Source organism: Phocoena sinus, chromosome 1 (genome assembly GCF_008692025.1).
Source record: "Phocoena sinus isolate mPhoSin1 chromosome 1, mPhoSin1.pri, whole genome shotgun sequence".
NCBI lineage: Eukaryota > Metazoa > Chordata > Mammalia > Artiodactyla > Phocoenidae > Phocoena > Phocoena sinus.
The window spans coordinates 33081095-33104425 of NC_045763.1; the positions used below are offsets into that span (position 1 = coordinate 33081095).

At 41.8% G+C, this 23331-nt stretch overlaps 1 long non-coding RNA gene across 6 annotated transcripts; it reads left to right on the forward strand.

Moving 5' to 3' along the window:
- Positions 1–1541: 1541 nt before the first annotated feature.
- LOC116754023 lies at positions 1542–22328 on the forward strand. 6 transcript variants are annotated; one of them, XR_004349919.1, is made up of 6 exons: positions 1955–2414; positions 2614–2669; positions 13236–13362; positions 21832–21943; positions 22024–22074; positions 22211–22318. It is a non-coding gene; the product is annotated as an uncharacterized LOC116754023 (long non-coding RNA). The 6 variants fall into 6 exon arrangements; XR_004349913.1 differs by lacking the exons at positions 22024–22074; positions 22211–22318 and adding an exon at positions 1542–1595 and having other exon boundaries at positions 2232–2414; positions 21832–22023; XR_004349918.1 differs by having other exon boundaries at positions 22024–22328.
- The last annotated feature ends 1003 nt before the right edge of the window (positions 22329–23331 follow it).

Here is a 23331-nt window from a genome sequence, read left to right on the forward strand (position 1 = left end):
CAACTGCCACTCCTGAGGTGCCGGGAGCAAAAGCAGGGCACTGCGCATCCCCCCTGCGCTCAGCACCACCAGGGGGTGGGCAGATTACCTCCGCCAACCCGTCCTGCCGACCCCCACATCTGTCCCCTCCCTCATGCTGCAGCACCAGTCTCAATAAAGCCTTGCCTGATTTTCTCATCTGGCCTCTTATCCATTTCTATTAATTAAAGAGCCCAAGGACCCGAGTCGGTACCAACAGATTCCCCCATGTACATGGGGGCTGCTTGCAAGGAGTGAAGCTGTATAGAAAACAGCAGGGCAGAGGGGCCGCCAAGAGGACAACCATATTGAGTACATTAGCCGGGGGCAGGGGACGGACGCAGAGGATAGGAAGATGTCACACTGGGCCAGGCCTCCCCATCCAAGAACAATGCAGGAGGGCGGGCCGCACTGAGGGGTCCCTCGCCACCCTGCCTTAGAACACCTGCCTGCCCAGAGGTGCATATGAGGTGACATTCTGGAAAGGACCACTGGCCAAATGAGAGATGCCATTCTCTTTCCCCTTCTCAGCCCCCAACCCCAAGAAACTGAAACTGAGTCCCCCTAAAACCACGTTCCTCTGCTGAGTTTATGATTAATCTCTCTATCCAAAATGTTATTCCCTTTTTTGTCCAACACCTGGGTCCCCTCATGATTGAGGAGTAGCAAAGAAAAGGGGGGATTGAAACTGAGCAGGACCCCGTGGGGCCCTCCCAAGCATGAAAGCCTTTCTGTGTCCCCCATTTTTTGTTTGTAGGAAAAAGGTTGCAGCCTCTTAGACCTTCCCTGAGTTCCAAAGGGCAGATTCAAACAGTTACTAATAAGGGGAGTGAGGGACTACAGAAACAATAATGCAGCTTGTATCTCTTAGTTCTACAGGAACTAAGGTCTCCACCCAGGTAGAGGATGGTAACTTTATGCTAAGCATAAGCACATAGACCCCAAACTGGTTGGAACCAGAAGGCTGATGACTGAGATTCCTGGAACACCTCCCACCAACCAATCAGAGGAAGGTCACACACTCTGCAAACACCCCCCCCCACCCCGAAAGTTTGCGTATAAACACTCTTCCTCCAAGTCATCAGGGATCGCAGGTCTTTTGATCATGAGCCACCCTGTTGCCCTGTTCTCCTCGCTCAGCCCTGTTTTCTTGGCTCCAAACCCTGGTCTCACTGGGCATTGATTGGGCACATGAACTTGGGTTTGACAACAAAGCCAGGCTCCCAAGCGTGAGGGGGAGAAGTCCCAGCGCGCAGTCTCACCCAGCCTGCACACCCTCCCCTCCCCACTCAAACCTCCGTAGTAGGTCGCAAACTTCTACATGGCACTGTCACTGTAGGATCCCAGGAACTGAAACTAAAAAGTGGCGTTTCTAGCCCTTGGCAAGGCTGAAGGAGAACCCTCCACACGCCACAGCCAGGGGCACATGCGATGGAGACAGCGGCGGGAGCGACCGAGGCGGCGCGCCGCGGGGTCTTGTGGGAGACGCCGGGCTCTCTCCGCGCAGGCGCAGTACAGCCCCAGCGGGCTTGGCCCCGGGCCGGGAGACCAGAGACCCGGGACCCGGCTTGAGCCAGGTGAGTCTGGCGGCTCTTGGCAGCGGCAGGAGCTACTTCCGGCAAGACTGGGGTTCAGAGGGGGGGCACTCAGGTTCAAAGGGAAGATGGATATCAGAGGGCCAGAGTAGGGGTGGGATTGAGGGACTTGAAGCCCCAAGTCTGGGGCCCCGGGAGCGATGGTCCCCGAAAGAGTGTGTCACTCGTGATTTGGCTGTGGAGGGTCAGATCCTACCAGGTTCTCTAAAGCAGGCACAGTCACCGGCTCTGCTCACCGCAGACAGGAGCGTTCGTGGAACCCCCCCTCCCCCCCGCCCCGTGGCTCCAGGATCCCCTTCTCCTTCAGACACCAGCCTTGGCTTAGCCCCCTGTGCCCCGTTGCTCCCGGCTGTGGGCGCCCCCAGGTCGGGGCTGCGATCGCAGCATATCTGCGGGGCGGGTCATCCGCGTATCTCCCCCAGAGCAGTGTGTGCGGGCGCTTCCACCCTCTGATGTCTCGGGTTTCTCCTTCAAGTATTTGGCCGCCGGCTTTGCAGTCCCGGTGTCCAGAGGTCCCTAGCCGGAGTTCCTCCGTATGTATCCTGGGAGACGCTTAGTGTAACTTTGAGCCCGGCTGGATTTCCGACTGTGGCACTCTTGCTGTTCTTGAGCCCACAGGAACAAGCCATGCTGGTAGGGAAGAAGACTGCAACTCCTCAGGCAGCTGGACCCCATCTTGAGAGGATACACCTGTGACCTGAGGCTTCCTGCCAAAACTACTAGCCAAGACCAGGGTCTGGAGGAGGAAGTGGTTCTGGAGCTGCTGGGGCTGTGGACGTTCCTCAGCAAGGCTTGGGTCAGGTGACACCTTCAGAGAACAGGGAGAGACCGTGGACTTAGAATAGACTGTTCCCCATCTCTTACCTGAGGTGGTGAACACTCTGTAGTGTGGAGAGGAGAAGGCAACGTAGGGCAGGCTGGTTGAGGGAATGGTTCGGGTGAGGCTGGCCACTCTGGGGGCTGCAAGGCAGGCTTGTCTCATGGCTCCTTTCTTTTCCAGCTTTGCCTCCTTAACTCCTTTACCTTGCTGAGGAACAAGAGATGACCAGTTCCCAGGTGAGATGCATATTTCCTTTCTTGGTCCCGGTATACATACTCTTGAAGAAAAGGAGAAGGAAACACATTTATGGATGTGCTGGATATACTCAACATTGACTTTTTCTTTTGATACTCACAACAGTTGTGAGAAGTGGACATTATTTCCATTTTGCAGATGTAGCAGCTGGCTCTGTGAGGTTTAGAGATCTGTCAAGTTCACCAAGCTATGAAATGGTGGAGCCAGATTTGTCTTTAGGCCCATTGCCTATGCTGTACATGTTGTCAGTGGACAAGTCTTCTCATCCAGGGACTGAGCCTGAATTGTGCACACCTTGAGGGCTGGGCCTAATCTGTGAAATGAAGGACTCTGAAAGGAATGCACTTTCTTGCCTGGTGCCCTTCTTTAGGTTAGGTCTCTTCTCTCCCTAACATGTTGCTCATTCATTTATCTACTTCGTCATGGCTGCTCTGTGCTCATTTATTTGTAAGAGCAAAACAAACTGACTTAGATACAATTCTTACTTCAAAGTGTGTGGTTTCTTTGGGGGAGATTAATATGTACGTGTATAAAATAGTGATTATTACTCACATATACAATGAGTAATATGAAAAGAAGCCACTCTTAAGTGTCACTTTGAAGACTGCACTCAGTGATAACAGTGCTAGAGGAGGGGAAAAAATCAGTGTGCACTGGGGTGATTGAGGAAGACTGAAGGAGGTGAGCTAGAGAAAATTTGAGTACTACAGGTTTCCTCCACTATCTGAAAGTAGGGTGTTCCTATGAAACCTTTCCAAAGCCGTAATGGTGGAAAGAAGCAATTACTTTAGGACACATCTTGCTAATTGGACGCACAAAGTAAATCGAGATAAAGCACAGATGCTCACAGACACAGTTCAAAGTTATGGAAGCTTGATGCTGAGTGAAGTTCCTGGGGAAGAAGTTTGGCAGTGCCACTCTAGCAGCCCCGGGTATGTGCTGCCTCTGTAATGACTCTTTGCAAAACAAGTGCTGAATGGTTTTTTTGATTTTTGTTTTTCTTCATGAAAGTGAAAATGCTTTTCAGATTTCTTTCTGTTAGCGAAAACAGGTGCTAACGTAGGTCTTAATGTAGGTCTTTCATGAAAACCAAGTGGCAGATAGCAAGGATACCTGTATATGAACTTCCATACCTCTTTCAAGTCTTTACTGTTTTTTGTTGTTTATAATTGCCTTATGGCCTAGTTTATGATCAATTTTTACAGCGTTTCATGTGTGCTTGAGTAGAATGTATATTCTCTAAAGGTAAGTGGGAAGGTACCAACTTTTTTTTTTTTTTTTTTGCGGTACGCGGGCCTCTCACTGTTGTGGCCTCTCCCGTTGCGGAGCACAGGCTTCGGATGCGCAGGCCCAGTGGCCATGGCTCACGGGCCCGGCCGCTCCACGGCATGTGGGATCTTCCCGGACCGGGGCACAAACCCATGTCCCCTGCATCAGCAGGCAGACTCTCAACCACTGTGCCACCAGGGAAACCCCTCAACTTTTTTTTTTAGACCTTCTGCTGGCACAATTCATTCTCACTTTAGGGAGGTCAGTCTTTATTCCATTAAGACCTTCAATTTATTGGTTGTGGACAACCCACATTAAGGAGGGCAATCTGCTTTACTCAAAGTCCACCCATTTAAATGTTCATCTCATCTAAAAAACCCTCACAGGAACATCCAGAATAATGTTTGTTTGTTTATTTTTTCAGAATAATGTTTGACCAAATATCTAGGCAATGTGGCCCAGCCAAGTTGACATATAAAATTAACCTTCATATCACCCTCTAACCTACTATATAGTATACTTATGTATTATGTTTCTTCCCTGTCACATACTGATAGAATGTAAGCTAGTTCCACCGGGGCAGTGTTTGTCTGTTTTATTCACTAATGTATCCCCAGAGTCAAGAACAATATCTGATGCATTGTAGGTACACAATAAATATCTATTGAATAAATCTTTATCATCCTTATCATCCTCCTTACCTTCATCCAATGTCAGATGGTTACTTTTGGAAAAAACAAAACTTAAACCCCCATCTATTACTCCTCATATGTAGTACTCTTTCCATATCCATAACGGAACACTTATCTTCAGAAATATCTTGAAGCCTCAGGATCCTCCCAAATAAAGTGAGTGTATTTATTCATTGACCAGGGTTTGTGTACTTTAAAATCCAAGGATGACCCTTGGGCTGGGCTATGGGTGTTCTTTTTCTTCTACCAGAGAGGGTCTGAGGGCTTTTCTTCAGCATGGTAAAGGAGCATCTCAACTTTCTTGTTACCAACAGAAATCTGGTGCTAAGCAACCTAGGTCATAGATAATAATGTTAGTTAGAAATTACTTAACAGCATTTCCCCCTAATTTTCATTTTATTTATTTATTTTTTTGCGGTACGCGGGCCTCTCACTGCTGTGGCCTCTCCCGTTGCGGAGCACAGGCTCCGGACACGCAGGCTCAGCGGCCATGGCTCACGGGCCCAGCCACTCCACTGCATGTGGGATCTTCCCAGACTGGGGCACGAACTGTGCCACCAGGGAAGCCCATCCCGTAATTTTTAATACTTCTCTACAATTTTTAAAACTGTCTATAGGTGTCCATAAGATCTGACTTGTTTAAAATTTTTGTATCTTTATTGATTTATTTTTGTTTGCTTGACCCATCAAGAATTGAGGAAAAAAAGTGTGTGGAATCTCTTTGAGTAGTAGATATGTCAATTTCTCTCTGTAGTACTTCCATTTTAAAAAATATATTACTTTGAGGATGTTTTATGAGGTACATACAAGTTGAGTTGTTATATCTTCATGGAGAATTAAAGCTTTTATCCCTGTGTAGTGACCTTTTATATCACCAGTGATGTTTTGTGTCTAGAAAGGTATTCTGTTCGATATTTGTATAGCTATTCTTGCTTTCTTTTGTTTATTATTTACCTGGTTTACCTTTTTCCATTATTTCAACCTTTTCAGGGCCTTATGCTTTAGGTATATCTCTCATTAACTGCTTATAGCTGAATTCTGTCCCCTCCCCCCTCAATCTGATAATCAGCACCTTTTTAACTAGCAAGTTTAGTCTGTTTGCATTTAGTGTAGTTATTGATATATTTGATGTGTTCGTACTGTCTTGCACTTTAATTTTATTTGTCCATTTTTCCTGTATTTTCCCCTCCTTTCTTTTTTTGTTTGTTTTTTAAGTGGAGAGGGTTTTTTCTTTTTTTTCTTTTTCCTCTTTACATGTTTGAAATTGATAACTTATATCCATTCATTTGGTGGTTACCCTTGAAATTTTATCGTGCATACTTGCAAGCCTGGGTTTAAACAATATGTTAACCTCTTTCAGAATAATGCAAGGACTTAGGAACTACTGATCACATCCCCCATTGACTTAAAAGCTATTGTTTTCTGCATTTTATTTATTTTTTTGGACTTGCTGAGCAGCTTGCAGGATCTTAGTTCCCCGACCAGGGATCGAACCTGTGCCCCCTGCATTGGAAGTGCAGAGCCCTAACCACTGGACCGCCAGGGAAGTCCCTGTTTTTTGCATTTTAATTCTGTCCTCTTAATAAATTAGATATTATTAGAATTATTATTTTATACAGATAATGTTTGTTTGGATTTACATATATGTTTATCATTTATTTGCTTGCCATTCTTTCTTCTGTCTCAGCCTTTCCTTCTGGGATCACTTTTCTTTTTCCTGAAATACATTCTTCCTAGAAGTTCCTTTTTAATGCATCTTTAGACATTCCATTTGTTATTTTTTTCACAACTGCATGTTATTTTCAGATAATTTCTTTGCTTTTTCATCTTATAATTGCATCTTTTATTTTTTCAAATAATTCATGTATTGCTGTTCTGGTTCTGTATCTGATAGTTTAAATATCTGTAGTTGTTGGTAGTGTAAATCTGTTTTATGCTCACTCTCCCCTTTGATGAGTTTAATTATGAGCTCATTGATTGATCTTTATTTGAGTCCTATGGGAAATTTTTCTCCAGGGGAAATATGCTTCTGTTTCTGCCAGTAGCTTAGAGGATGGTACTAACATGGGATGGTCCCAGTTCCTCAGAGGTCCCAGGTCAGGCTAAGCTTCCCACCCTGCAGCTGGCATAAGGTTCCATATACCACAGCAGCGCTGCTATTGGCATCTCTGCAGGGCAACCCGTCCTTTCCAACTGCCTGCCACTGTGCTCTCAGCTCACTGGGTTGTTTTGTCTTATTTTTCCTTTTCAGTTGTGGGGAAAGGAGTAGTTCTTTTTCTTTGTTTCCAGTTAGGTGAAATTCCTTATTTTTGTGACATGATATTATTGACCTGTAAATCTTATAAATATTTGTAGCATCTGGTTTACTATTTTTCAACTTAACTAGTAATCCAAGAGATGTTATAATATAATGAAATGGCATTTTTGCCACCTATCAAATTGTCAGAGATGTGTTTTTTTTTTTTGTTTTTTTTTTTTTTTTTTTTTTTTTGTTTTTGGGGGGCCTCTCCCTGTTGTGGCCTCTCCCGTTGCGGAGCACAGGCTCCGGACGCGCAGGCTCAGCGGCCATGGCTCACGGGCCCAGCCGCTCCGCGGCATGTGGGATCTTCCCGGATCGGGATACGAACCCGTGTCCCCTGCATCGGCAGGCGGACTCCCAACCACTGCGCCACCAGGGAAGCCCCAGAGATGTGTTTTTTAAAAATACTTACTGGTAAAACCAGGACACTCAAATACTTTTAAACTAAATGTCATTTTGCTACAAACTTTTTGGAGGGCTTTGGAAATATGTGTCAGAAGTCTTTACCTAACAAACCTAACAAAAGTCTTTTAGCTAACAATTCTACTTTTAGGAATTTACCCTGAGAAAAAGAGTGGATAAGTGCATATAATTTAAATACAATGATATAACTTGCAGTATCATTATGGTAATGAAAAGTGGTAAGTAACTTTAGTGTCCAATATAGGGACATTTTGTGGCTGTTGTTTTTTGTTTGTTTGTTTTTTGCGGTACGCGGGCCTCTCACTGTTGTGGCCTCTCCCGTTGCGGAGCACAGGCTCCGGACGCGCAGGCTCAGCGGCCATGGCTCACAGGCCCAGCCACTCCGCGGCATGTGGGATCTTCCCGGACCGGGGCACGAACCCGTATCCCCTGCATCGGCAGGCGGACTCTCAACCACTACGCCACCAGGGAAGCCCCTGTTGTTTTGTTTTTAATATTTATTTATTTATTTGGCTGTGTTGGATCTTAGTTGCGGCACACGGGATCTTTCGTTGCAAAGCGTGGGCTCTTTGCTGTGACGTGCGGGCTCCTCTCTAGTTGTGGCATGCGGGTTTTCTCTTTAGTTGTGGCTCTCTAGTTGAGGCCCACAAGCTCAGTAGTTGTGACACGTGGGCTTAGTTGCTTCTCTGACTAGGGATCGAACCCGCATCCCCTGCATTGGAAGGCAGATTCTTTACCACTGGGCCACCAGGGAAGTCCTGGGAGATTGTTAAATTATGATATAACCATGAGAAGAGCCACTATATAGCCATTAACAAGGTATAGAAGAATATTTACTAATAGGGGAAAATGTTCATGATATTTTAATTGAAAAATGTTTTTAAAAGTTGTAAAGAATATCCCCAAGTTTTAAAACTTACATATATATGCCAAAATGTAAATAGTAGTTATTTGGGGGCAATATGATTATATATTTTGTATTTTTTTTGTAGTTTTCTCTTATCTTCCATAATAGCACTTTTGTTATCAGAAAAAAATAGCAAATGAAATGTGATTCTCATTGTGAGAGTGAGAGGGAGGGGGTTATTTGAAATGTGTGTTGTTTTATCAAGTTTTCTTTCCATAGATGAATGTTAATTATGTCAGTACATACCCTAGGAAAAAGTTATAATTTGTGTCTAGCCTAGACATACAAGCCAGCACTTCGTCAAACTAGTGGGCTAGATTAGAGACTCAAAGTTGCCACTGCATTTTTTATATTATATAAAAAGAATATGCACTGTTTAGAAAAAATCCTCAGCCAAGTGAATAAATAGTACAGCCATATTGCAGACATTTTACAAACAAGGAACATGAAGAACCAAAAAATGTATTTCTTTACATGAGATCAAATAGATCATAGGCTTAGAGGTTTCATTTATATCAGCAGCTAATTTATCTGTGCCTGTACTACTTACTCACTGTGTGTAGGATCATTATAGATGTGAGACGTTGCAACACTGCAAGTGATTTTTCAGCACAATCTGTAGTGATACAGCCTTAAATACACTTGATGTTGCTTCTTTAATAGCTGAAATAAAACCTAGGGTTGGGCATTAAAAACTGTGGTTTTAGGCATTTATAATGACACATTTCTACTATATTTAAGAATAAATTTTAGAAAATGACAAAATTTAATTGATGTGATCATTCATTATTCATATCTGGTTAAATTTGTAAAACAGACTCCTTTACAAATATTTTCAATCTCCCAATATTTAAGACCAAGTCAAAATATTATCATTGCATATTGATAATCTGTTATTCTCATCTGGGTTTATGTTTTGTCTGTTTATTTCACTACCTAGATCAATGTCCTTTAAAAGTGTTTTTAGGGACTTGCGTGGTGGTCCAGTGATTAAGAACCCATGCTTCCAGTGCAGGGGGCGCGGGTTCAATCCCTGGCTGGGGAACTGAGATCCCGCATGCCGCATGGTGCAGCCAAAAAAAAAAAAGTGTTTTTAAATTAGAATTTGATTTATTTTATTAAATGCTATTTTGCCATCCTGTGAGATGGTCATGTGGATTTTCCTTTTTTACTTGTTATGATTATGTATGTTAATAGATTTTCTAATGCCAGCTGTTATCAGGCTAAATTCTTAGGGTCAAATAAACAAAACATTAGCAGTGTCTCTTTATTCAAGACCAACTTGAATATTTCACCTTTACAGCCAGTTCCTAAAAGCTTCTCATAATTAAGAATTGAAAATGAGTACTACAGTGTGAACATGCCTAATAACTGGGAATTTATTTTCATCAACTTTGTTTCTGAAGTTGCTGTATTTCTAGACTTAGAAATTTTCTGTTACTTGACTGCATTGCAGTGAATGCTCTCTATAGGAAATAAGTTTGTGATGATTGAGAAACAGAATTAAGACAGTGGATAGATATCCAGAACATAAGTCTTAAGTGTGCCTTCGAGTCACATAATATATAGTCTTAGAAAATAAGTTACATTTATTGTAGACTAAGCATTAATGATGTTGATGTTTGAATTTCAAGACTGACAGATCACTAGTAAACTATTTCAAAGCTTTATAAAAGACATTGAATGTCATTCTTAGAGTTTTCCCACAATACAACTTAATCTTTCTTCTTAGAACCATAATAAATACAAATAACCACACTAAAAGATCTATCACATCCTCATTCATATTAGACTTTTTTTTAAGTTGAGGTATAGTTGAATTACAATATTGTATTAGTTTTAGGTGTACAACATAGTGATTCAAAATTTTTATAGATTATATTCCATTTAAAGTTATAAAATATCAGGTATATTCCTGTGCTGTACAATATATCCATGTAGCTTATTTATTTTATTCATAGTAGTTTGCGCCTCTTACTCCCCTACCCCTATTTTGCTCCTACCCCCTTCCCTTTCCCTGCTGGTAACTACTAGTTGATTCTCTATATCTGTGAGTCTGTTTCTGTTTTGTTATATTCATTCATTTGCTTTTGTTTGTGGTTTTTTTGTTCAGATTCCACATATAAGTGATAACATACAGTACTTGTCTTTCTCTGTTTGACTATTTCACTAAGCATAATACCCTCTAGGTCCATCCATGTTGTTGCAAATGGCAAAATTTCATTCTTTTTTATGGCCGAGTAGTATTCCATTGTGTGTGTGTGTGTGTGTGTGTGTGTGTGTGTGTGTGTGTGTGTGTGTGAGAGAGACATCTTCTTTAGCCATTCATCTGTTGATGGACACTTGGGTTGCTTCCATATCTTGGCTATTGTAAATAGTGCTGCTATAAACATTGGGGAGCATGTATCTTTTCAAATTAGTGTTTTCCTTTTCTTTGGATATATACCCAGGAGTGGGATTGCTGGATCATATGGTAGTTTTATTTTTAGTTTTTTGAGGAACCACTGATTTCCACAGTGGCTGTACCCATATTAGACTTCTTTACAGTTCAGTGATTGGAAAGGAAAGCACTAGCTTTTAAGTAATCTCATAAAATCATTTTCAGTTCATAGGACACCTTCCTGTCTATTCCCAAAACTGCCAATTCTTATCAAGGGCATTTTAATACCTAGCCACTCTGTTCAGGTGTGGATGCAGCTATATTTACACTTGGCGGTTAGTCTTTAAGATAGTCTAAGAATCTACAAACTTGCTTGAAAATAGAAATGATATCTTCCTAATTAAATGTTTAAAGGTGCTGGGCTTCCAAAAAGAATGATAGATCAAAGAATCCTTGGATTTGTTTAATAATAAAGGTATCAGTTAGCCTGGCTAATTAGCCAGTGTCACATGAACTTTATGTTGAAATATAACTTTGAAATGAAATGGAATAGAACTTGGCTTTGTAGATAAATAAGTATATAAAGAATATGGACATTTCCAAGTACGCATCTAAAACATATTTAACACTGTGGGTCTGTATATGTTGGTGGAGAGTGAGGGAATGGGAGTAGGTAAGGCTGAAATACAAGTTTTGGGCAACTGGGTGAAAGGTGATAGTCTTCACTGAGATAAGGAACAGAGGAGATGGAGCCTCTGTGTTTCTGTGTGTGTTTGTGTGTGCAGAGGGGAGTTAGAAGACAGTTTGAAGCACCTGTCAGACATCCAATTAAAGAAGTTAGAAGGTAGATAGATATCAAGGTCTGAGACAGATCCAGGTGAAAGATACAAATTTATGAGTTGTCACCATGTATATGGTCATTACAGTCATGGGCTTGGTTGAGATCATCCAGCTGATATGTGAGAAGAGAAGAAAACGAAGATAACCAGAGAAGAATCTTGAGGAACACAAATATTAATATTTAAGGAATGGGCACAAAAAGAGGAGCCAGAGTAGAGATTATGTTGCAGGAAGGCAGGATGATATAGACCAATTAGGAGGCAGAGGTGAGGTTGTGGTGGCTCAGAATAAAGTGGGGGCAGTGGAGGTAAAAGAGAGATTTTAAAAGATTTAGTGACAGATCATGTGAGGGATGGGAGAGAGGAAGTCAAGGATGACCTCTTTGTTTCTGACCTAAACATCTGGGTGGTTGGAGGTGGGGTTTCCTGAGTTAGAGAGCACTGGGAGAGAAGCAGTTTTGGAAAGGAAGATAAAGTCAGAACTGAGCATGTTGATTTAGATGTCTTTGAGACATCCAAATAGATATTTCTTTCACTTAGAAATTGATTGATGACCTACTGTAGATCAGGCACTATGCTTCACACTGGATGTTCACCAGGGAGATATTTGGGTCTGGAACTCTAGGTATAGCTTGAGGTCTTGGCTGCCAAAGTACATTTGAGAGTTGTCAGCATTCAGTTGGCGTTTCAAGCTATCAGAATATATGAGATCACATAGGGAGAGTGAGAAGAAGGCCTAGGATCCAACCCAGGAAACCCGCACATTGACCAGGAGAGAAGGAGATTAAGAAAGATTGACCAGAGTGTTAGGAGAGTTAGGATACTAAGATATCCAGACTCTCGGAGGAGTTTTGAGGAACACCATGTGGTCAACAGGACCAAATAATGCCAAGGAGTCAAGCATAAAAAGGATTGAAAACTTTCCATTGGGTTTATCAGCAGGGAAGTCATTAGTTATCTTATGAGGATGAATTTCTAGAATTGGAAATGCTGGATCAAAAGATATGTTTGATAAATACTGCCAAATTGTTCTCCAAAAAAGTTTATACCAATTTATACTCCTTCCAACAGTATATGGGGGTATGTGAGTTCTCATACTGTCACTGGTAGTGGGTATTCTAAGTCTTAATCTTTGCCCCAAGGATAGGGGAAAATAATGCCTCGTTATCCGAATATCCATTTCTTTGATAATATCAAAGTATAGGGGAAAATAGGATAATATCAAAGGATAATATCCAAGGATAGGGGAAAATAATGCCTCGTTATCTGAATATCCATTTCTTTGATAATATCAAAGTATAGGGGAAAATAGGATAATATCAAAGGATAATATCCAAGGATAGGGGAAAATAATGCCTCGTTATCCGAATATCCATTTCTTTGATAATTTGTGAGGCAGCATGTCTTTTCATGTGTTTATTGGTAATTTTTTTTTTCTTCTTGAAATTACTCAGATTATTTACCATTTGTCCATTTTTACCGGGAGCATTTTATTTTTTAATTGATTTTTAAGAGCTCCTCATATTATTAGGGTTGGTGAGCCTCTGCAAGAGATATACATACCTTTTAAATTTTTTTATTGTTCTTTAAATTATTCTTACAGCTTAGGACAAAATTCTGAAGTCCCCTTTATACTGTCTACCTTTCTCAGTGTTGCCAAGTTTGTACCCTTTGTACCACGGAAGCTGGTGTAGATGTTTGCTCACTGAAGAGGAATTACTGTTCATTGGTGTCTTAGGAACATGTTACGTTCAAGGATGTGGCCGTGGACTTCACCGAGGAGGAGTGGGGGCAGCTGGACCCCGCACAGAGGGCCCTGTACAAAGAGGTGATGCTGGAGATCTATGGCAACCTGGTCTTAGTGGGTGAGGACAACTGCTCTTTGGAGAATTTTTGTTCCTTTGGTTGTTTAAAGCTGTAAGCTCTTAAAGTGTTTAACTAGGTGAGGGCTTGAGATTCAAATATCAGAGTGTCCAAATCACTATTGAAGAAAGAAAAATATTGCTACTAAGTAAAAACTTGAGTTCCCCCTCCGCCATTTATATTTCTTTTTTTTTTTTTTGAGGTGAAGTTCACATAAAATTAACCATTTGAAAGTGTACAATTCAGTGGCATTTAGTACATCACAATGTTGTGTAACTAACTCCTCTATCAAGTTCCAGAACATTTTCATCACCCTAAAAGAAAACCCCATACCCATTAAGCAGTCACTCCCCATGCCCCCCTCCCTGTAATTACTTATTTAATTAGAAAGATATTAAAACAAAATATACTGCATATAAAGTAAAAAGTATCTTTCAGACTATTTTCTATTTATATTACGTATAAGCAGACAGAAAATATATAAGCTCACAGATACATATTTGTTTTGTTTCTATTTGTGTATTTATCTGTTTATGTTATAAAAATTAGCTCTGCAACTTTCCTTTTAGTTAGTAACATATGTTAGATATCTTTACATGTCAAAATATTTAGACCTATCTCAGTCTTTTAACTGGCTATATCATATTCCATTGTATGATGTATTGATATACTGAAATTAATTTTTTTTAATTTATTTATTTTTGGCTGAGTTGGGTCTTTGTTGCTACATGTGGGCTTTCTGTAGTGAGCGGGGGCTACTCTTTGTTGCAGTGCACGGCCTTCTCATTGTCGTGGCTTCTCTTGTTGCAGAGCACAGGCTCTAGGCACGCGGGCTTCAGTAGTTGTGGCATGCGGGCTCAGTATTTGTGGCTCACGGGCTCTAGAGCGCAGGCTCAGTAGTTGTGGCGCACGGGCTTAGTTGCTCCGCGGCATTTGGGATCTTTCCGGACCAGGGCTTGAACCTGTGTCCCCTGCCTTGGCAGGCGAATTCTTAACCACTACACCACCAGGGAAGTCCCTTGCATAGTAGTTTGACTGAGTAGAGACCTTTAGATTCAAAATCATTTTCCCTGAGAATGTTCTAGCCATTGTATCTTTGTTTTTAAGCCTCGGATACTGCTGATTCTGATCTGATTCATTCGTTTAGTAATTTTCTCTGTCTTATTTTATCTTATTTTTGTTTGTTTAACCTGTTTTTCTTGTCCCTCCCTTCTTTGGAATTTAGGAATTTTACCAGGATGTGCCTAGCTAGGCAGTCCTCCCCGCCACCCCCCCCACCCCATAATTATATTTGCCTGTTATTGAGCCCATTCATCTCTGAAGCCTTCAGCTCATGGGGAGTTTTCCCTTGATATTTCATGAGATTTTGTTGAGGGAAAAAGAGGAAAAGCTTTAATTTATTCATTTCTACTTTTTATATTCCATGTCTTCCCTTTTCACGAGTTTTTTTTTTTTTTTTTTTTTAATTTATTTTTATTTTTGGCTGTGTTGGGTCTTCGTTTCTGTGCGAGGGCTTTCTCTAGTTGCGGTAAGCTGGGGCCACTCTTCATCGCGGTGCGCGGGCCTTTCACTGTCGCGGTTTCTCTTGTTGCGGGGCACAGGCTCCAGACACGCAGGCTCAGTAGTTGTGGCTCACGGGCCCAGTTGCTCCGCGGCATGTGGGATCCTCCCAGACCAGGGTTCGAACCCGTGTCCCCTGCGTCGGCAGGCAGACTCCCAACCACTGCGCCACCAGGGAAGCCCCACGAGTTATTATTTTGACAAATTTTGGACATCTTTGTCCCCACTTTTTTTTCCTTCCTTTTGTCCTTGGAATCATTGGTTTAGGTTTAGCTTGCTTGCTGATAGTCTTTTTTCCCTCAAGACTCTGAAAATATTGTACTATTGTCTTTGGTCAGTCTTAGTCTCTTTTCAAGGGAGTAACTTGTTTTGCTTTTTTTTTTTTTTTTTTGCGGTACGTGGGCCTCTCACTGTGGCCTCTCACTGTGGCCTCTCCCGTTGCAGAGCACAGGCTCCGGATGCGCAGGCTCAGCGGCCATGGCTCACGGGCCCAGCCGCTCCGCGGCATGTGGGATCCTCCCGGACCGGGGCATGAACCCGTGTCCTCTGCAGCAGCAGGCGGACTCTCAACCACTGCGCCACCAGGGAAGCCCTGTTTTGCTTTTTTAATGTTTTGTATGCTTATGTTTTCTTGATCCTTGAAGTTCATAAATTTCATCCTGGTAGGTGTATATGTTAGTTTGTCTTTTTTTTTTTTAGCACTCCTAAGTGGTCCTGGGTTTCAATCTAAGAGAATCAAGTTCTCTTTCAGACTAAGTACATTCTCATTATTTATTATTATTATTATTTCATATTCTTTCTTCTCTCCTTCTGAATCTCTTATACATATAATACATAGGAGCTTCAAGATCATAATTCCATTTTTAAAATCCTTTCCTCTGAGTCCTAGTAGAACTCTTCAAGTTGATCTTTTTCTTTTTAAAGAACTTTTATTTATTTATTTATTAAAATTTTATTTAGTTTTGGCTGCGTTGGATCTTCGTTGCTACACACAGACATTCTCTAGTTGTGGCGAGCAAGGGCTACTCTTTCTTGCGGTGTAGGCTTCTCATTGCAGTGGCTTCTCTTGTTGCAGAGCACGGACTCTAGATTTGTGGGTTTCAGTAGTTGCAGCATGCGGGCTCAGTAGTTGTGCAGCGTGGGCTCAGTAGCTGTGGCTTGCGGGCTCTAGAGCGCAGGATCAGTAGTTGTGGTGTACCGGCTTAGTTGCTCTGCAGCATGTGGGATCTTCCCAGACCAGGGCTTGAACCCTTGTCCCCTGCATTGGCAGGTGGATTCTTAACCACTGCGCCACCAGGAAGTCCCATCTTCAAGTTGATCTTTTAATCCACTAACATAGTTTCTTACATTCTCCAGTCTGATATTCTGTTGCTAACAACCTCCATTGAGGTCTTCTAACTTGACAGTCATATTTTTTCATCATTGTAAACATTTTCTCATTCTTAAAGCATCCCCTTTCCCACACGGGAAAGAAACTTTATGACTGTGCCGAGTGTGGCAAGAGCTTCAGTCAGAGCACAGACCTTCACATCCACCAGAGAGTCCACACGAGAAAGAAACCTTTCGTGTGCGATACATGTGGCAAAGCCTTCAGTTATAACAGGAATCTTCACGTGCATCAGAGGGTCCACACAGGAGAGAAACCTTTTAAGTGCGAGGAGTGTGGCAAGGGCTTCCATCAGAGCCCCAACCCTCGCATCCACTGGAGAGTCCACACTGGAGCAAAACCGTACAAATGTGAGGAGTGTTGTGAGCTTCAGACAGAACCTAGACCTCCAAGAGCATCAGAGGGTCCACACAAGAGAAACCATTTCAATGTGAAACCCTTAAAGTACAAGCTTCCGTGCTCATCAGAAAGTCCACACAGGAGAGAAACCTGTAGGTGTGAGGAGTGTGGGAAGGATTTCGATCACAGTGAATCTTCACGTTCTCCAGAGAATGAAACTGCAGATGTGATGGGTGTGTGATAAGGGTTTCTTCAGTTAGAGCTTAGATCTTTGAGTTTATCTAAGAATTAATACAGGAGAAAACCCATTTATATGTGCTAAGTGTAGTAAGGGCTTTGGAAAGAGCACTAACCTTGAGTTCCATAAGTCCCCACAGGAGAGCAATGTTACAAATGTGCAAGTGTGGTAAAGGGTGTCTTAAGAACACAGAGCTTCTCTGCAGAGCGTCTACTCAGGGGAGAAACCATTGATTTCAGTGTCTGTGGTTGGGGCTTCCGTTACAGCACAAACCTTCATGCACATCAGAGTCCATGCGTGGTAGAGACCCTGTGTGTGTGAGAAGCGAGTCAGGCCTTCACATCCATCTGACTCCATATGGGAGAAGACCATGCAGGTGTAGGTGTGTGCATATCTCCCCCTTCCCCAGAGAGCCTGTTTCTACCACGATTCTGGCAGCTCCAAGAGAGGGCAGCTGCGTGTGCTTTGCTCACCATTGTGTCCCCAGCTCCTGGCACAGTGCCTGGCAGGAGTAGCCACCTAGTAAATATTTGTTGAATGAGAATCCATGTGGGAGAGAACCCCTGTTTGTGTGATAGTGGGGTAAGGACTTCAAGGTCAACATGTTGAAGCCTTTTTAGAAAGTGTGTTCACAGTCAGATCAGGGGTTTTGTCATGAGTTAATCCCTGCAGGAGAGAAATCCTGTGAACCTGATGATTATACTAATGGACTTAGAGATAAATGATCAAATTATTAAATCGGTGTAGTAAATTAAAAAATACATGTCTTCAGCATAAGAATCCACACCCCCAAAACTGTATCAGCTGTGAAAATACTTTAGTCAAAACTCATACATTAAAATGTGTATCTATTCGGGAAAAAAAAATCCTGTGTATACCCTAATGAAGTTATGTGTCAGGCTCTGGACTGACCACCTCCGCATAAGGTGGACTCCACCAGAATCTGGTAGCAGTAGCTCTTCTTTTGTTTTATATTTCTTCTCAAAGAGGTTTATGTTAGACATAACCAATGAGTTATCCAGGGCCAAGGATTAACAAGGTCTTCCTTTTGGGAGAGATGCCCCTTACCTGGCAAAGTGCCCTTCTAGGCTGGAAGCCTCCTGGCCCTGATTGAGTGTCTCCCTGCCCATCATGTCATCAGGCTGCTGGGAGCTTTGCACCATGGATTGTAGAAATTCCCAGGTGAGGCATGTTCAGGGTAAGTGTCTATAGAAGAGATAGCTAAAAAAAAAGGGGGCTGGGTCAGGGTTTACAGAGGGGAGTTAGAGGAGAGGAAAGCAAGTCTGAAACGGTAGGGAATGGTTAGAAGAAAAAGGAAAAGAACAGTGCCTGGGAGGTAGTTGGGAGGGGTCATAGGGGTGGGAAGCCCCAAGGCTTCTCCTAAGTCTCCAGCGAGTGTCTCAACCTCCAGTACAGGGCTCTCCTTGAAGATCTATGCTAACCAGAGTGTGGTCTGTAGCGGGTAGAGATGGACCCCAGTGGCATCAGGGCCAGTTGGGGCCAGAGGTGGAAGAGCTGCTGTGAGGGCCCTTGGAAGGCAACTCTATGCCCCATCATTTCCCCACATGGCCCAAGTCAGGCGGGACCATTATCCCTCCAATAGAAGGAAGGATCATATATGCAGGCAATAATAAGCTTGACCCTCTTCAGGAGGCATAAATTAACTAGAGAACAGCCTGGGGGTCTGGCAATGAAAAGGGAAGACCTGGACCAGTGGAGGTTATGAAAAGGTCAGTGACCCAGTGTCATCTCTAAATCTGGGTAGGGAACAGAGAAAGTTGGTCAACATTTCCACTGAGTCCTTCACCTAAGAGCAATGTATTTTTCTGCATCCCCACTAAACAGCCATTTGGGGGTTAGAAAGGCTTTGGGGCTTTTTAGGAGGACTGCCAGTTGAGCTGTCCAGGGACCACTGGCCTAAGTTGGGAAAGGGGATGGTATCCCAGAGGACTGTGATGGCACCCAAATACCACTGAATGAAGGTTATATTAATAAAATTCTCACAACACTGAGGTTTTATATTAGTGTCTTTTCCTTCTTCCTCTTTCTTTTTCCTCTCTGTCTCTTCCCTTTTATTTTCGTTCTCTCTGTTTTTAGATTTAAAAAATATTTTAAGTACAAAATATTTCAGATATACAGAAAAGTTCAGAAAATGTAACAGCTATTTTCTCAACTGAGATTAAGTAGATGTTAAATTTTTTGCCATAAGAGCTTCAGGTTTGTTTTTTTTTTGGTATGAAAAAAAAAAAGCAACAGATACAACTAAAGCCTCATGCTCTATTCTCTCAACTCTGCTCAGAGGTAACCATTATGCTTTAGTTACTATGTGTTGTTCCTCTGTATGTTTTTGTTTTTTTTATTACCTGTATGTCCATGGTATCTTAAATTTTTACATAGATAACATCATCTTTTATATTATCTTTTTGCAATTTGCTTGATTCACCAAACATTACAGTTTTGATTTTTTTTTTTTTTTTTTTTTGCGGTATGCAGGCCTCTCACTGTTGTGGCCTCTGCCATTGCGGAGCACAGGCTCCGGACATGCAGGCTCAGCAGCGGCCATGGCTCACGGGCCCAGCCGCTCCACGGCATGTGGAATCCTCCTGGACTGGGGCACGAACCCCCGTCCCCTGCATCGGCAGGCGGACTCTCAACCACTGCGCCACCGGGGAAGCCCTGATATATTTTTATGCTAATGTTTTAAAACAAAGTCATGGATTTTAACTTCTATTATGTTCTAAGCTATCAGACAGGTATTCTTTTCAATAGATTATTTGTATATCCCTGTGCCAGTAACACATTTTTGAGTAATATAGCTTTATAGTAATTGTCTTCGCTATTTAAAACCCTTTATTTTTTCATATAAATTGTAGGATCAGCTTGCTAAAATTTTTGAAAAAATCTGTTGGATTGGGATTTTGGGAGTTTTGTTTCATTTTCTCACATTTTGTTCTTTCCATTGGATTATGTTTTCTTTCTTCTCCCTTTATTTACCTCTACAAGATTAGTATTTACATTTTATCTCCTTTTGTTTTATGTTAACTTGCATGACTGTTAAATTAAGCCCCTCCTTAACAAGATAGAACAGAGCACTAACTCTACTCCTCCTCTCATGTTACATGTTATTGTTGTATCAATACATGGTTTTAACGTCATCATGGTTTTTTTTTTTTGTGGTACGCGGGCCTCTCACTGTTGTGGCCTCTCCCGTTGCGGAGCACAGGCTCCGGATGCGCAGGCTCAGCGGCCATGGCTCACGGGCCCAGCCGCTCTGCGGCATGTGGGATCTTCCCGGACCGGGGTACGAACCCGTGTCCCCTGCATCGGCAGGCGGACTCTCAACCACTGCGCCACCAGGGAAGCCCTCATCATGTTTTTAACACACCCCAGATTTATCACTATTATTATATGTTGTAAATAGCCAACACAAGTTTCGATTAACCGGAACATTTACCAGTTTCTTACCACTGGTTCTTGCATTTCCTCCTTCCTTCTGAGTTCCATTTCCTCAGCCTCCCAGAGCAGTTGCAGCTTGTATCGTGGTTAAAAGCACCAGCTCTGCAGTCAGCCTGCCTGGGTTTGATATCTGGCTCTGTAGATCTCTAGCTATGTGACCCTGGGCAGAGTACTTAATTTCTTTGTGCTTCAATTTCTCCATCTGTAAAAGAGAGATGATAGTATTATTTACTTCATGGGGTTGTTATTAGGATCAAATGAATTAATATTTGTAGAATGATTAAAATAGTGCCAGGCACATACTAAGTCTTGTAAAAGTATTTCTTTTGTAAATAAAATAAATGAATCCTTCAGTAGTTTTTCAGCAAGTATGTATGAGAGTAGTAAATTCTTTATTTCTCCCTTACTTGTGAATTATAGCATAGCTGGATATAGAATTCTAAATTGGAATTTAATTTTTCTCAGTAATTCCTTAACCTCTAGTGCTGCTATTAAAAGTCTGTTATTAGTCTAATTATTGTTTCTTTTGAGACAGCCTGACTTTTCTCTCTGGTTAGTTTTAAAATCAGGATTTGCAAAATCCTGAAAAGCAGGAGCATGTACTGCCATTTTACTAAATGTATATAGGAGTGGGTTTACTTGTATTTTCCCTAATCAAGACAGTAGCATGTAAAATAGCTTTTACATGCTATTTTCTCTTTTGCTAATTTTTCATTCTTTATTATATCCTTCTACTTCTATTGGGTGTATCTTTTTTTTTTTCTAGCGTCTTGAGTTACATGGCTAGAGTTTATTTTTAGCCTTTCTTGTTTTCTAATAAATGCATTTCAGTGCATTTATTAGAAATTAAATTTCCCTTGAATACTTTGGCAGCATCCCTTGCAGTATGCAATTTGGCAGTATGTATCAAAAGGCTTTAAAATGTTTATGCCAATTGACTGAGAAATTTTACATCTAAGAATCTATGTTAAGGGAATAATCAAATAAATTATGTGTAAAAAGTATACATTACCGTGTGTTATTTGTACATTTTTTTTTTTTTTTTTGTGGTACGCGGGCCTCTCACTGTTGTGGCCTCTCCCATTGTGGAGCACAGGCTCCGGACGCGCAGGCTCAGCGGCCATGGCTCACGGGCCCAGCCGCTCTGCGGCATGTGGGATCTTCCCGGACTGGGGCACAAACCTGTGTCCCCTGCATCGGCAGGCGGACTCTCAACCACTGCGCCACCAGGGAAGTCCTACATTTTTTAAAAGAAGGAAAGGATTACTTCACAATCCAGAGGATGTCATACTGTATCATAGTATATCTCTATGATGCAGTATTCTCCAACAAAAAAAGTGATGTTTTTGAATCATTTTTAATGACTTAGGAAAATTTGCATAATATAGCAGATATAAAGACACATACATAGAGGAAAAAACTGGAAAGAAATATACTAATATATTAATAGTGTCAATGGATGATTTTTATTTTCTATTTTATGTTTTTCAGGATTTTGCAAGCAGTCTAATACTTCCCAATCCCTGTTGACAACAGCATTAACTCTTCTAATAACAAAATGATACATGCCTATTGTAAAATATGAAAACATTATGAAACAAAAGTAAGTGTAACTGGTTTAATCATGGAATGTCAACTCAGTGGGGTGTATAAGATCATGAAATGGTTCTTTTTTCCCCCCAGGCTCTGCCTTCATCCATTCTGTTGAATCCCCATGAATGAATGAATGAATGAGTGAGTACTGAGTGGGAAAGAGACACTGAGGGAGGGCTTTAGGAAAGGAAGGCTTTTCCTCACCAGTTCCCTGAGGAAGAATACAAACTGTATAAAAGATTACAAGTGGTGAAAATATTTCCAATCCATATTACAGACAAAGAGATTCATCTGCCTATTTATCAAGAGCTCTTAGAAATCAAGAAGAAAAAGCACAGGGACTTCCCTCGTGGTGCAGTGGTTAAGAATCCGCCTGCCAATGCAGGGGACACGGGTTTGAGCCCTGGTCCAGGAAGATCCCACATGCCACGGAGCAACTAAGCCCGTGCGCCACAACTACTGATCCTGCGCTCTAGAGCAGGCCACAACTACTGAAGCCCATGTACCTAGAGCCTGTGCTCCGCCACAAGAGAAGCCACCACAACGAGAAGCCCACACACCACAATGAAGAGTAGTCCCCATTCGCCACAACTAGAGAAAGCCCGCACGCAGCAACAAAGACCCAATGCAGCCAAAAATAAATTAAGAAGAAAAAGCACACAAAAAAATGTGAAGAGACCGTTCAGACATAATACAAGTGACCCTTAAACGTATGGAAGGATGACAGACTTTTCTCATAATATGAGAAATGCATATCAAAACCATGCTGAGATACCATTTCCCACCTATGGGATTAGCAAAAAATTGAAAATTAAAAAAAAAAACTTGTTAATGAGGCATACAGAAGTAGGCATTTTCATACATTGCTGTGGGGTTTGCAAAATAGAACAACTCCTATGGAGAAGAATTTGACAATATCTACCGACACTGTAGATAACATTTGCCTTTTGATCCAGATATTCTATTGCTGAGACTCTATCCCACAGATACACTTGTACATGTGCTTTGCAAATATCTAGCATCGTTTCCAATAGTAAAAAATAGAAAACAACACAAATGTCCACCAACAGAGAACTGGTTTAATAAACTATATCCACACCGTGGAATGGTATGCAGCTGTAATAAAAAATAAGGAAAATTTCCTTGTTGAAATGGAAATACCTCCAAGATATATTATTAAATGAAAAATGCAAGGTGAAGAACAATGTGTGTATGTGTATACAAATGTATATTTTATAGAAATATATAATGAATTTTATGTAAGGAGGAGAATGAGAATATATATCCATATTTGCTTATATTTGCATTATGTCACACTGGAAGGATAAACAAGGGGCTAATAAAATAATTGGGGGGACAGGAGTGAGGGTGAGGATTTTCTGTACTTTTTTTCTTTCT